The following is a 15,781-nucleotide window of genomic DNA, read 5'->3' as shown; positions in this document are numbered from 1 at the left end:
CCTGTTCTCCCCTAGAGCCTTCCCCAAGGGAGTATGGCTCTGTTGACCCCTTGAATTTGGCCCATTAAAACTGATTTTGAACTTCCGACATCCAGAACTGTAAGAGAAGAGATGTTGTTATTTTAAGCCACCAGGTTTGTGGAAATTTGTTGTAGCACCCATAAGAAACTGATTTGTAGAAAGCCCTATTACATGGCAAACCACATATTTTGGAGATTGGGTATTTATGAAACCAACTGTACGTAGCTAGGGACATTTTTTAGTATTTAATTACATTTTTATTTCCTTCCACATTGGTCCATGTGAAATTATTTATTTGTCATCAAAGAGAAGAAAATAGCTTTGCATTTCATGTTTTATAGAACGTAGTCTGAATAAAATATTCTTACACATCAAATGCCCAGTTGGTTACAAAAAGAGAAAGTGGTAGATTGTACCACTAATCTCCAATATCCATCCCCTTGAACTCAGGCAGAGCCATGTGACTTACTTTGACGAATGAAATGTGACAGGAGGTCCCGTGTGCCCTTTCCAGTGGAAACTTTAAGAGACAACATGTCTTAGGAGACAAATTCTCTTTTCCTTTGGCAGCAGTCAGTTGTCAGCAGCATTGCGTGTCCCTGAGGGAGGCTGACAACGAGGATCAGGGACCCAGCTCACCACGATGGGCACGTAGTGTGAGTAGGAAATACAAGCAAACAGTAATGACAAAAACAACTGTACCAATGGTGGTAACAACAAAAACAACTTTGGTATTTCAAGCATAGGAGATTTGTGACTCCATTACTGTAGCACAATTTAGAGGATCTCAATATGCAGAAATAGACTTTCTTGTCCTCAAATCCACCTCCCTGGTTAATGCTAGAATCATCTCAAGCATTCTTATATACTAGGTAGAAAGGCCTGCTCGTGTTTCCTTCACAATATTTCTCAAAATATCCTTTCCTAGCAATTACCATGGCCAACATCTATGTTCAGCAACTTCTCATTTTACTCTTGAGCTACTACATTTATTCTTGAAGTGTGCTGCTACACTCAGACCCTTCTCTGTACAGTTTCCCCTGCCAACAGGTGCTAGATCACTCTTCAGAAAATGCTGCCCTACACAGAATCCAATGTGGTATGCTATGGCCTGAACATTTGTGTCTCCCCACCCCCCTCTACCAAAATTCATATGTTGAAACCCTACTCCTCTGCCCTTCAAATGTGATGGTTTTAGGAGGTGGAGACTTTGGAAGACAATTAGGATTAGACAAGGGCGTGAGGGTGAGAACCTCCTGAATGGCATTAGGATCCTTACAAGAGTCAAGGGAGAGCTGGGGCACCTGGTGGCTCGGTCGGTTAAGCGCCCGATATCGGATCAGGCCATGTTCTTGGGTTTTGTGAGTTGGGGCTCTGCACTGGTGGCATGGAGCCTCCTTGAGATGCTCTCTCTCTCCCTCTCTCTGCCCTTCCCCTTCTCGCGCTGTCTCTCTCAAAATAAATAAATAAACTTAAAAAAAAAGTCAGGAGAGTTCTTGCTTCCTCTCTCTGCTCTGTGCCACAGGAGGATATAATAAGTTGGCAGTCTGCAGTCCAGAAGAGGGTTCTCACCAGAATCTTATCACTCTGGCATCCTGATCTCAGACTTCCAGCCTCTAGGACTGAGAAACAAATTTTTGTTATTTATAAGCCACCCATCTATGGTGCTTTATTATAGCAGTCCAAACTGACTAAGGCAGCCCCCCCACTGCTTATGGATTAGATACTTCATCCTCCCCCTTCACACCATGGCCACAGCTTTCTGTTCTGATTTTATCAACCTTTATACCTATCATTTCCCGTCCACTGCAGCCAGGTAAGTCTCTCTCCTGCTTCTCAGTGAAATGTGTCAGATACCTTTAGTTCTCACTTCTGTTTTTTGAATAATATTTGTTATCTTGCTGTGGTTTAATGCTAGTAATTGAACATCACCTAACTCAGGTGATACTATAAAATTCATTTGAAATATTAGGTAAAGCTTTTCTAGTTCAACAGTTAATGTTGTTGCCTGAGTGAGAAAGAAGAGAGAGCTGGTCTGCAGATCAAACCCTTTGTGGACTGAGAGCAATCTATCAGCTTTATATGTGATGGCCCCTCTCATTTCATGTAATCACAGTGCATATATGTGTGATTTATCAGAGCTGTTACAAATTATCGCTATGCTTAATTTATTCAGAATCTAATTCTCTATTTATGTATCTAAACGACAAATACTAAACATGGGGAAGGAAAAAAAATCTGTGTTCAATAAATTGAAACATGGTTTGTTATATACCTCTTGAAGTTTACTGCCCTTTAGCTAAAGAGTCTATTTTTGATTGAACAAAGGGTTTAATTATTATAACCAACACCATCTCAACACTATCTTTCCTTTGAAATATTGCAGTTAAGATTTTCAGTCCAAGCAATTACTTATTCGTAAAAAAAAAATTGGCTACCTTTGAGGCTTGAATTAAAGATGATAATATTAGCCATCTAAAACCATTTCAATTTTATGAAAAATAAAATGGAGTGCAATGTTTCGGCTTGAAAGCTCACATGATCTTTAGGGGAAATTAGTGATGTTGCTAATAGTGATTCCGATTTACATGGCACTGGAAGGAGGCGATCAAAGAGGTGAAAGCAAGACAAATAATCCTCAGAATGGAACAATTAAATAAAGATCATTTATGGCAAAATCACAAAATAACATTCCCAGACTTTGAAAAGCAATGTCTTTCTTTTTGTTAATTAGAGAGAATCCACATTTTACAATATGTAACTATTTACCAGGCAATGGAATGTCTTCTGTTGATATAAAAAATGGATGCATTTCCAGATGGGCTTCTATTCAATGGGAAAGGTGGCTAAGGTGATAATTTCTCATTTTTCTAGGTACAACTGAAAATCTCCAGGCTCTCCATCATTTTCTTCTTCAAAATTAAACCATGTATCTAAACCATGTGCATCAAAACTCAAACTAGTGCAATATATTTTTTCATTTGGTACAGATATTAAAATACCTGCTTATTTGCACATATAGCTGAGTGTAAATAAGAGATGACAAATGTCACATAGGGTTCTCTCAGGCAGGTATTCTCCTTCGTAACACTCCTGCCTATATTTCAAGCCTCATGGAATGAATATTATATACTGTGAGTTTAACAGATGCTAAATGTGTTGCAGTTACCTCATTTACATATACAGATTAGAATGTTTCACTTTGTTATGCACTAGCTCGATCTCTTAATTTTGATGATCTCAAACTGTTTTTATTAGGTTTACAAGAAAAAAATAGTCAATTATTTCATAAAGAAATTCATCCACATAATGTGCATCTATTCATACATAGAATAAATTTTAAATGTATATATTACTTTACTCTCTGTCCCATTACGGAGAGTCAGAATGATGATGTTAGAGCTTTCTTGATTCATATTGCTTTTAAATTCAGGCAAATGGGCATAAATACTGGTTTTGCACTTTTGTTTAGCATTTTCATGCATATTTATTCCCACATAAGTAAATATTTCTCACTTTCAAATTCCTTTTCTACTTTCTGAGAAATTAGCAGGCCAGGAAATCAAACTGTAAGCAAAATAAATTTGTTGCCTCTCCCACATTTACTTCATTGGGAAATGAAGTTCTGCTTTCTAGTGTAACCTGCTTTCCCCAGGATATACCAGCGCTGAGAAAAAACAATAAGGGCTTCACTTACAACGCTTGGTCCAGATGGTCTTCAGGTTGTTCCTAGGGTACCAGCTCTCCCGGAGCCCTCCCCATCCACGCCCCCCTGTTCTCTCCCTGGCTGTCCTTTACATGGATCTTGAAGAGACACACTTTGGCAGTAGTCCTCCATTCTTATTCGTCACTCGTAGCCCCCAGATGTTTTGTTTTGCCTAGATCCCTGAAATCTTGCAGGTAAAAGGAGATTTTTTTCCTGATTTTGCGAGAGCTCTGGCAAACATTCTTTGACTGTATGGCCTTTGCAAGACTCCAGAAGGTACTTTTTCAGCTTTTGACTCTGTTTAAAACAACATATACTAAATCCCCAGGAGAAGCAGACTGGACCGCAGCAAGAGTTGGTTATGTGACTCTACTCTGTGTTATAGTCTTTGACTTAAAAACTGCTAAGGTGTGATTAAGATGTCTTGGCATACATTTTCTTCCTGAGAGGGTGCTTTCTACCCTGCAGGTAGGGTTTTCTTTCCCCTTCTCGAAGGTTTTGTCCTCTTTCTTATTTTGAAAGTCTTAATTTCCAGAGCGACAAAAACTCTCTTGTACACCTGCTTGCTGGGAAAATTGTGCTATTCTAAAACCTCACGTACACCAGTGGTCACTTCTGACCATTCACCTCTCAGAATCTTTGGTCATACACATTTAGGTTTCCAACTTATTTTATCATGAAAATCACTGATATGAGTTTTCTTTATGAAGAAGGCACTGAGTTAAAAGGCAGAGCTCTTAAGTAGAGGAGATACATGCTGCCAAACAGAAAAAAACAAAGCATAGTCTATCTTATGTATCAGAGCCTTGATGAAGACAATTAATGTAGCTGCTGCTTAGAGGAAAGATAGGTTAACAGGGGCAGGAGTGGTTTCTGATGAGTTCTTAGAAAAGTATGTATTTAACTGGGCTTTACAGGATAGGGAACTCTTAACTAGGTTTTTGTGAAGATCGAATGGTATTTTAGACCATGGAGATTTTGAGAGAAAATGCGCTGAAGTGGGAAGGCACAAGTTTGGAAGCGAAGAAAAACACGAGTTCTGGAGTGGGTGGAGGGTTTGTTTGGTAGAAAACAACACCAGAGATATACTCACAGTTCATTTTAGCACAGTGAAAACTCTGAGAAGTGCTGCAATAAAGAACTCTGCTAAACATTGTTTAACCCAGAATTTCTCCGACTTACTTCCATAGGTCCCACTTTTCTTTTTTTCACAAAATACTTTTAGCAAAGCTACCATCCTAGGGAATAAAGCTGTTTTGGGCACTACCTGGGTTTGGCAGGAATTTGAGGAAAGAACTATTGCCTTATACAAATGGAGATCCAGAGAGAGGGATCCCTGCATGCTTCTGGGACCATCTGACTGAGCACCCATCCTTTAAAAGTATTTTCTTTACAGAAATTCAGAATCTAAATATTAATGAATCAAGATATATTTATGACAGGGGCGCCTGGGTGGCTCAGTCGGTTAAGCGTCCAACTTCGGCTCAGGTCATGATCTCACGGTCCGTGAGTTCGAGCCCCACATCGGGCTCTGTGCTGACAGCTCAGAGCCGGGAGCCTGTTTCAGATTCTGTGTCTCCCTCTCTCTCTGCCCCCCGCCCCGTTCATGCTCTGTCTCTCTCTGTATCAAAAATAAATAAACATTTAAAAAATTTTAAACAATTAAAAATTTTTTAAAAAGATATATTTATGACAAAATTTTCAGGTGCAAAGCAATGGATCTAGGTGCTGTGTGGAATGCACATACGAGTAAGAGTCAGTCACTACCCATAATATTGTTACCAGCATTTGAGGCAGATAAGACAACTTTGTAAACAACTATCATACAAGGAAGAATATGCTGTGGGAGAATAAGTTTACAACAAAGTGTTATGCAGTGAAGATGTGACAGAGGAGATGGACTTTCTCAAGAGAAGCATTTGGAATGAGAATAAGACTCAGGGAGGAGCCAGGAGATACACTGGTGGAAAAAGAATCAGTAAAAAACAATCTGGTTCTGACCACAAACGTGGCAAACTAGTGACCCAAATCTCACACTCAGAGGTAATTAAGTTTGACCTACACAGCGTTGCCAACATTTAAAAATACAGAGTGTAGCAAAGAATTTGGAGTCCCAGCATCTGTTGCAAATAACAAGACTTGGGAACCATAACCTAGAGCTGGATAGAAACTTCTTTAGAAAAGGTATGTGGGCTATAGTTTGCCACAGTCTCCACCATAATCCATTGTCCCTGGACTAAGCGTCTGGTGCTACTTCTCATCTACTTAAATGGATGACAGCTGCTTTTCTTACAGCATAGGTAAGAGGAAAGTGAAACATTTCTCAGATCCGTGTTTCCATCAAATATGGAAAAACAGACAAGGGGACATTTGGGCCACACATTTCAAGAACAATGGGCAAGACCGTGTTAGTTGTGAAAGACAAGAATATTCTTACCTGTTTGATATAGCTACAAAATATATCTGCGGTGAATATAACATAAGAGAACACTCCAGTAATTTATGTCATGGCTTGGACCCTAGGGGCATTTGAGTTTTGACTCATGAGAGAACACAGAAGTTAAAAAGAGGAGAGGGTTTCCAAAAAAAAAAAAAAAAAAAAAAAAAGATCATCCAGAAAGATCAAGTGGGTTAAGAACTGAAAAATGACCATTGGACCCAAATAGATGCCGTTGGTAAATTTAATGGTAGAAGTTTCAGTGGGATACTAGGGTGGAAGCCAGTGATTGATGAGGAATATGAAAATGATATGGAGGAACTAGTCCCATTCAAACTGCTTAACGTAGGGTCGTTTTTTGTTTTATTTTATGTAATTGATTTGTCTGTCTCTTTGTTTTAAATGTAAAAGATCTGGTCTTCTTCTATGTTCCTTCCTGGCATTCCCTGACAAGGGATCTCATGTACAGAGATTGTGGTCAAATGCCAAAAGATGTATTGTTTTTATCAATCTGAGACAGCTTCTCTGCCTTTAATGCTGAGTTTTGATAAAAACTATATTATAGAATACAGTTTAGGTCTAATGCCACATTTGAGCTTTCTACGTACCGTTCTTTGTATCTATGCCTATTGTACATCTCAAACTGGAGGATGAGATCTCACCATTGCATTGCTGGAAAACTTGAACGTGAATTTTATCTGCTACATCAAGAGTAAAAGGAATAAGATAGTATAAATTTGCCCCAGTACCTGGAATTGAGAGGTCCTAGGCTTCTTAGGCTATATTTGGCAAATAGCCTGTGCTTGGCTACTTTTGAGAGATCAGAGAGGAGATAACCCATATAGTTCCCTTAAGGGGAAAAAAGACTAGTGTCCCCTTACCAGTCATTGGATCTACAAGTGGAAAAAGGAAGCAGTCAGAGAATGAGAAAGAATCCTCATCCTAAACTTTAGCACTGTCTCTTCACCTGCTAGTAAAACATAGCCCAGTGAATACTTAGATCTCAGCGGGAGGTTGTCCCCCATAAAAAATGACTTGTATTCTATGTACATGACACTCCCTTCCCCTCATGACTCTTCAAGAAAATCCCCGGTATGTCCTTATCAAGAGACATTATGCTCAATGAGATAAGCCAGTCACACAAAAACAAATGTTGCAGAATCTCACCTACAGGAGGTATCTAAAATACTTAAATTCATAGAAGCAAAGAATGGAATGGTGGTTTCTGAGGGCTGGGAGAAGATAGAAATGGAAAGTTGCTAATCAACAGGCATAAAGTTTCAGTCAAACAAGATAAACCCTAGAGATCTGCTGGACAGCATTGTAGGTATAGTCAACAATAATGTGTTGTACCCTTAAAAATTTGTTAAGAGGGTAGATCTTATGTACGTGCTCTTTCCACATCAAATGAAATGAGCTAAAATAACTAAGCTAAAATGAAGTAAAATAATAAAATTAAGAGACCATGGAAAGACAGCATGTTGTAGAGGCATGAGTGAAGCTTCTATAAGCAGTCGACTGCAGTTCTATACCTCAGGAGCTGTGCAACATTGGCAAGCTCCCTAATGTCTCTGAATCACCTGGGATCTACACTGAAAGACAGTTATGAGGTTTAAATTTTGACAATATATGTAAAATATTTAATATAGTGTTTAGCACATAATAGGTATCCAAGAAATTATACACCTATGCATGAATATTTATATATGTTTTTATAAACCTAAAAAGTGGGATTCCCCAAGCCCTATTTTATTTATACCACTTTTGGTAAATTTATCTGAGAAAAGTTGTTTTCACTGTTGGAAAAACAGTGTGTTTCACTGGGGGAAGAAACTGAGGTTGAGAGAGACTAAACAACTAAATCAAAGCCTATAATTAAGAAATGGCCATGATGCAATTTGTAGTTAGAGCAGGGGTTGGTAAATTACCATCTGCCGGCCAAATCCAGCCAGCCGTCTGTTTTGTAAATAAAGTCTTATTGGAACACACGCCGAATTGTTATTATTGTCTGGCTGGTTCCACGCTACAGTGGCATAGTGGAGTAGTTGTTACAGAGACAGTATGGCTTACAAAACCTAAAATATTTACCATCTGACCTTCTAAGAAAATGTTTGCCTACCCCTAGTCTAGATAGAGTAGGAATAAAGTATAGTAGACATTGGACTGAGCCCTATCACCAGCAATTCTCAGAGAGACTTTAAGTAATTCTACTGTTGTGCATCTCAGCTTCTCATGTTAAAACAAAACAAAACAAAACACAACAATGCAGTTTTGAATTTTAACTTGATTAACCACTGTGGTGCATAGTTAGATGCATATTTATGTGCTCAGTAGGTATCTGAGTATTATGCCCTTAGAGGCAAAACTTTACACCAAATTGCAGTGATTATAAGAATTCATTTTCAGTTTCTGCCTTACTATTCAGTTCTACAAGTATTTTACTGCTGGCTTGTATCTTGAAAGTTCTCTTGGGTACCACAATTACGTTGAAGATGCTTCCAAACATTGTCATTCCTCATCTGAGACCCCGTTAGGATCAGGCCACCAGCCTTCTTTGTCTGTTTGTAGCTTTCTCTGGAGGCTTCATATCAAGGAGAGCACAGGGTGATCAGAGCGCTGCATTATCACAAAGTCAAATCAGATCCGAGGCAAATGAAGAGTGAAAGAGATTAATGGACTCACTACTTACACCACATGATAACCCAATGATTTGCAGTTTCCATTCAAAGGGGAAAAGTCGAGCTTGGAAGACTCCGTGTAGCCTTGTGATAATTTTGCTATGGAAAAGATTTATTGTTCTGCCTCTTGCCCTTTTTTCTGGACAAATGGGATTGCATGCTACATGCTTGATTTAAGACTATTTAAATTTTTCTGAATTTAGGACTATCCCCCCTTCCTTCACAATTCATTATAAATAAATGTGCACAAAATCAAGGGCAGGTGCAAATTGATTTAGATCGTTGTTTCTTTGAAATAAAATAAAACTGCTCCTCCTTCCCAGAACTTCAGATAAAAGACACCTGTTTCTGATGGCTTTTGCCTGGCGGACAAATTGGAAAAGAAAAATTGAGTCCCAGCCCCGTCATTTACCAACGGTGTAGACTCAGCCAAGTTACTATGCTTCTCTGAATCTCCTTATAAGTAAGATGGCAATAGACACAGTAGCTTTCTCATATGCTTGTGGTAAGGCAGAAATGCAATAATGCATGGAAGGCACTTGGCACAATGTCTACCACAGAGTAAACACTCAATAACCTTACACCAGAACTTGCTTTCTCAATTCTTTAAGACTTGGATAGCTGAAGTGACTGAATTAATTTTATTTTCATATAAAATCCAACCAGGAGAAGGTGCTGGATAACGTATCCTTGGTTAATATAGGAAGATTAGGGATTGGAGCATTATTTTTTTAACCAAGAACACCCAAACTGAAATAACCTTTGTCTTCCCTGCCATTACAGTGATAGATGTTTGTCTTCTCCTTCTTTACTGCATCAATACCTGAAAAAGTCAAGTGTACAGTATCAGAAAATTGTTTTACATAATTTAACGAGAATTTTCAAAATCCTTTACCACAGAATTTCTTAACCTGGGTATCCACAGAATAGCTTTCTGGGGATCCATTAATGTCCTGGCGTTTTATGTAACATTCTCTTGTTTATGTTTATTTTATTGAGAGAAGTTTCATAGCTTTAATAAGATTCTCACTATGGTCTTTGATCTGTATATCAAATTCTAAGTAGTATCAGAGGGCCAAGAAACTGTTAACGAATTTTGGAGTTTTGTGAGTAAAATGCCTTATCCAAGAATGCCACACCGTACAATAGTTTAACTTTTTTTTTTTCAAGTAAGACTAATGAAAAAGCACTTTGTAATGTGTAAAAGGCAACAACACTGCTTAATAAAATAAATAATTCCACATTTGTGGCACTGATGAGGCAGCTAAGTACATTCAGGTGACACTTCTGTGGAACGAAAGCTAATTCATGATAATTCAACAGCACTTTACAATAGATGCTTAACAAACCAGGTAATAAAACATAATCAGTAGAAGCCTTTTAGAAGCTAATGTTGAATCTTACAAAAAGATGACTCATATTATTTAATGATTGTGTATTCTATTTAATTAACTGTTGCCACTCTTACTGAGAGAGGCAACAGGAATTATAAGGCCTCAACATTTTGCTCACGTGTCTGTTACTTTTAGTTGAGTTTACCACACACATATGCAGTCTGGTGTGAAAAGGTTCCTTCTTTCCCAACCTGACAGAAGTTCCCAGCTTCCCAGATCTGGTGGTGCCAGAGAGGTTGGAGAGAGGGGAGTCTGGTGGGGTCGCAACCAGAGAACTGATCTCCTGTCTCCTCATCTACTGTGGTCCTGGAGAGATGGTTGGAGAACAGCTGCCTTTCTTGAGTACTTGTTCTCTGACCACCTTCCCCAGACCAAACTTCCTGTAATGAGGCATACAAAGCTGTTTTCTTAAGGGGTTGCAGCTCTCAAAAAAGCAACAGTGTGTGGGGAGGGCAGAGGTTATAACCTAATCCAATTTAGTCATACTTGTGTTTGTGTGTGGCTTAGGTCTTCTACAAAGAGAATATTCATGTGCCCTCTTATGTGGCCTCTTTCGTGTCTCCTAGTTGGGACACCCCATCTCTTTCGGTGGCAGGCAGGAAGATCTCCCTCTTGGCCCCATCTTGTGTCTTGCAAAACTGACTTTCAGATGTGAAGGCGTCAATTCTGTAAGAGTAGGCGCTCCTATTCCAGTGCAGTCTCCCCACCGGAAAGCAGTGCTGCTGATTGCTTCTTTAGTTTTACTAAAAAGCAAGTGCATTTTGCCATGTTTCTATTTATTTTCTCATTATATGAAGAAAGGGTAGAATTCCTGTGATTATGACTTTGACCTTGCCCCTAGCAAAACAATAATATCACCATTATTGTACTAATAGTATATTGGAGTTTTTTTTTTTTTTTTTCCAGTCTATTTTATTATAAGAAGGTCTATTTTCTGAGATCTGGAAACATTTGAAAAACAGTAACTGTCACTGTCATGATTTACATGGGAACAAATTGAAGGATTATAAATGGCAGTTATTTACTTTAATTAGCCTCAGAAATCCAGAGGCTGAACTTATTCTAAAACCACCTAACAATATTTTCTACTACATCTGTATTTGGAGGCATAGTACAGACTATGAATTCCAACAAGAATTATTTTAAAAAACAATCAGAAGTCTTAGAAGGAAACTCTGTACCTGTTTTTAAATTTTAATTTTCTGGTCAATAAGCAAGTGTAATAATAATGCAGCCAGAAGAGCAGTAGTTCTGGAATCACACAGACTTGGATTTAGATTCTGCTGCATGACAAAGGGGCTGTGACCTTAGTCAGGTTGTTTAATCTATCTGGAGTCTCAGTGACCCCCAGCTACCATGTTGATGATAATATCTAGTAAAAGAATATTAAATGAAGTAACTGCTGAAAGTCCTGAGCACACAACATGCATTGCATACATGTCATTTGATTCAATATATATTTTTATATTTAAAAGAATATAGTGTACAGCCTCTATTGTTGTTCATGTGGCCTCGAGGCTAAGTTAAGGCCAATAGTACATGATAGAAGATAAGTGTGCCACTCTTGGGTCCTGGCATTAAAAGGGTGTGAGGGCATCCCCCTGATTCCTTTCCCCATTTCTTGCTGGCTAGGAGATAATGAGGGCTAAACTAACAACTTGGGGCATACAAACAGAAGCTGAAGAAGACAGAGCCATACTAGCAGTCTTGGATCCCTGTCAGCTTATGGACTGTTGTGTGATAGAGCCACTAAATTGTCTTGTCTTGTCTTTCTTTTTATTTTTTCTCCCTCCCTCACCTACTCCCTCTCCCCCTCCCTCTCTCCCTCCTTCTCTCCCTTCCTCCCTCCTTCTCTCACTTCCTTTCTTTATTCTTTCTTTCTTTCTTTCTTTCCTTCCTTCTTCTTTCTTTTGTTCTTTCATTCTTTCCACTTAGGCTGTACTGTAACTATTACTAAGTCCAAATACCAGGTACAAGGAAAAGAGTCATCGGGGAAGGCTCAGTTTTTCTTTTCTTAATGAGCTCACCTATTTTGGAGCCATTAAAATACTTACCAAGAGTATGAAACATTATGCAATAATGCTTATGTTAAATTTAAAAAAAACCCTAAATGATAAATATTATAATCATATTTTGAACCACCCAAATGAGGGGGGGGGGAGAACTGGAAGGAAATACAGTGCATATAACCATATTTACATTTGAATAATGGCATTATGTTACTTTTCTCTTTTGCTGTATTTTCTAAATTTTTCTAAATAAATTTATGTTGTTTTTGTGAAAACAAAACATTGTTTTTAAAGCATTTCTAAGGAAATAGTCAATCTGATAAGGACTTCTTTATGAAGATGTACATCACAACAACACTTTCTATCGAAGAGAAATTGGCATCTGATAGTAGGTGAGTTAAATATATTATATGAAGCAACATAATGAAATTTTACAATGTACAGTTTATTAGTTTGGTAGAGCTACCACAACTAAATACCACTAACTGGTTGGCTTAACTTTTGGAGGCTGGAAGTCTAAGATCAAGGTGTCAGAAAGTTTGGTTTCTTTTGAGGCCTCTCTCCTTGACTTATCGATGGTCACCCTCTTGCTGGCTCTTTACATGGTCGTCTTTCTGTGCATGTGCTCCCCTGTGTCTCTTTGTGTGTTCAAAATCCACTTCTTCTAAAGACACCAATCACATGGGGTTAGAATCCACTTGATTTGTCTCATTTTAACTAAATTATTCCTTTAAAGGCCTTATCTTCAAACACAGTGACATTTTGAGGTGCTGGGGGTTAGGAGCTTCACATATGATTTTGAGGGGGAGAAGAACACACAATTTAGCCCATGACACACAACATTAAGGGTCATGTTGGGAAGAATACTTAATAGCAGAGAGGAAAGGTTGATGGTATAACATGAAGTGAAAAAAAAAAGGTGAAAACTCATTTATACAGTATAACTTCAAATATATAAAAGGTATGTGGAAACAAGCTTACCTTCAGTTAGCATCTGTGATTCTATCTCAATATACAGAAACTAAGGATTCACAAAAATTCTAAGACCTGTGGAGCAGAAATAAATCGACAGTTGACAGTGACACATACATTGTCATTTCAAAGAGAGTAAATTTGCTATCCTAAATGATGATAAAGGTGTTACAAAATTAACATAACATTGGTATGTATCATAGGTATTCTGAAAGGGAATGAATCAACTTATTAATGTTAACTATCTTTGATGGGGGTTTATTATGTGATTTTTATTTTCTTTCTTATGCTTTTTCTGTATTTTCTAAATATTTACAGTGATTCCATATACCTTTATAATCAGAAAAAGAACAAGTGTCTTTTTAAAAAATGAATCATAATACACTATAGTTTAGGAAAGGCAGATTCAAGTCATGATTGTGGCTACTTGCGATTTCAAAATAGATAATTCAACAATTCAACATGTACAAGTGTTAGGCTATCAGCCACTTTTCTAGAATTGGGGGATAGAGAGATTTTCAGGAGAATATTCTCATTCTGTGGCACCTCATTATTTGGTTGAAAAGAAACTGATCCCTAAATGAATAAAAAAAATACATGTATGTGGGCACAGAGGCAGAGTCAGGAACAATGGATTCTGTCTTGGAAGGTCATGGAACTCTAGAGTAGTAGCAGCGTTTGAATTATCCTCCAAGAATAAGTGGAGGTTTGCTTGGTGGAATAAATGAGATTCTAGGGAATGGGAGTGACACTGACATTCCAGGCAGAGACCACCACACGAGCAAAGGCACCAAGGTGTGTTTGTTCAATAGGAAGGTACCTGGTTCAGCTATACAATTTAGTACCTAGGGGGTGGGAGGTTGTGGTTGGCAAAAGAGGCAGAGAGCCTGGAGATTCAATAAGAAGAGATGAATCTCATCCTAAGGGGTTGTATGTTATCCAATAGACATTATACTGCAGGTAGGCAGGTGTGTAGAATAGTGTTGAAATACTGCACTTGTGATGTAAGGCCAGCCCTGAGTTACTGAAGGTGGAAGGAAAAGGAGGGAACCGAAGCCAAGGGGTTTCCAATGCAACACTAGGAGTTTATCCATGGAGTGAGACACGTGACAAAATGGAGGAATCAAGGATGCTTCTGAAATCTCATCTGGACAATTGTGTGAATAGCTATATCATAAGCCAAAGAGAAAAGGCAGGGAAGAAGTAGAAGTTAAGTTTATTTATTTATTTTGAGAGAGACAGAGACAGCACAAGTAAGGGAGAGGAGAGAGAGAAAGTGAGAGAGAGAATCTCAAGCAGGCTCGGCACTGCCAGCACAGAGCCCGACGTGGGGCTTGAACTCACGAAGCTGTAAGATCATGACCTGAGTCTCAAACAAGAATGGGACGCTTAACCGACTGAGCCACCCAGGTGCTCCACCCCAAATTGAATTTCTTGAGGCCAGATGTAAGCACATTTTACTGCATGTGAGTGAGAAGTTACTCATTAGAAAATAGGCATAGCAGGATCCTGTCTAGCCTTCCACAAATACAACTGCACACAAACAGCAACAAAAACCTACACAAAATACCTCATGACTTCAGCTCATCATGCTGTTGCCACTCTACAACATACTAAGCTTTTTCGCAAGACATGATCTCATGTAATCCTCACAGGGACTGCATCAACTAAGTGTTGTTGATGGAGTCATTCTCGAGACACCAGCCTGAAGCTCAAAGGTTAAGCTTGTCCAAGACCTCACGCACACCTAGCTACAAGGTCCCTAGCAAGAAGTAGAGACTGTGAGCTCCTCCAGGGGTAGAGACAATGCATTTCATCCTCACGCTTGGATTCCCAGTAAAATACCTGGGACTCGTTTTTGAGAAAAGACTAAGTGGACAAAGGAATTAGTTAAGGAAAAAAGAAACTGTTCCCAAACGTGCACACATTTCTACCACATGATGCTACTGCTTAAAAGAGAATGAGATACTTTTAGTCAGGATGCTAACTTTGGACATTTTATATTGCTTAAGGAAAAATAAAAGGTTTCTTTTCATCTGTAGATGCCTTCACATTATCCTATCAAGGTCACATTTTCCCTTTCCACATCACTCAGTGCTTTTTTGGTTTTATATTAGCTTTGTGCTGAAAATTGAAATTGGAATATTAGAACTCAGTTGGGGAGCACACTAATTTAATTAAATATTAAAAGCCAGCTGGTTTTATGTTATGTGGGCAAATTAGAGAATTAATGATTTGGTACACTTTCTTGTTCCTGTCAAGCTACAAGAACATGAAGAATAGCTCTTTCTTACCCAGTTACAAAAGGTGAGATTGAAAAATTAGGCCTGCTTTATTAAAGTGTTTCCATATAGAGTCTTTTGAGAATAGGGTAACTTACTTATTTATAAAATGCCTCAGAAGGCATGAGCCCTGGGCCAGTGTGAAAGAACCTGACAGGCCTTAGTGTTAGGTGCCTCTAGTAAAGCCTCACCTGGGAAGACTAATCCACTTGAGAATCTTTGAAGTACTATCATTTTGTGTAGCTGGGTTCAGAGTCAACTGGCTGCCTGTTGATGTCATTT

Source organism: Panthera onca, chromosome B4 (assembly GCF_046562875.1).
Source record: "Panthera onca isolate mPanOnc1 chromosome B4, mPanOnc1 haplotype 2, whole genome shotgun sequence".
NCBI lineage: Eukaryota > Metazoa > Chordata > Mammalia > Carnivora > Felidae > Panthera > Panthera onca.
This window is presented reverse-complemented; position numbering follows the sequence as displayed.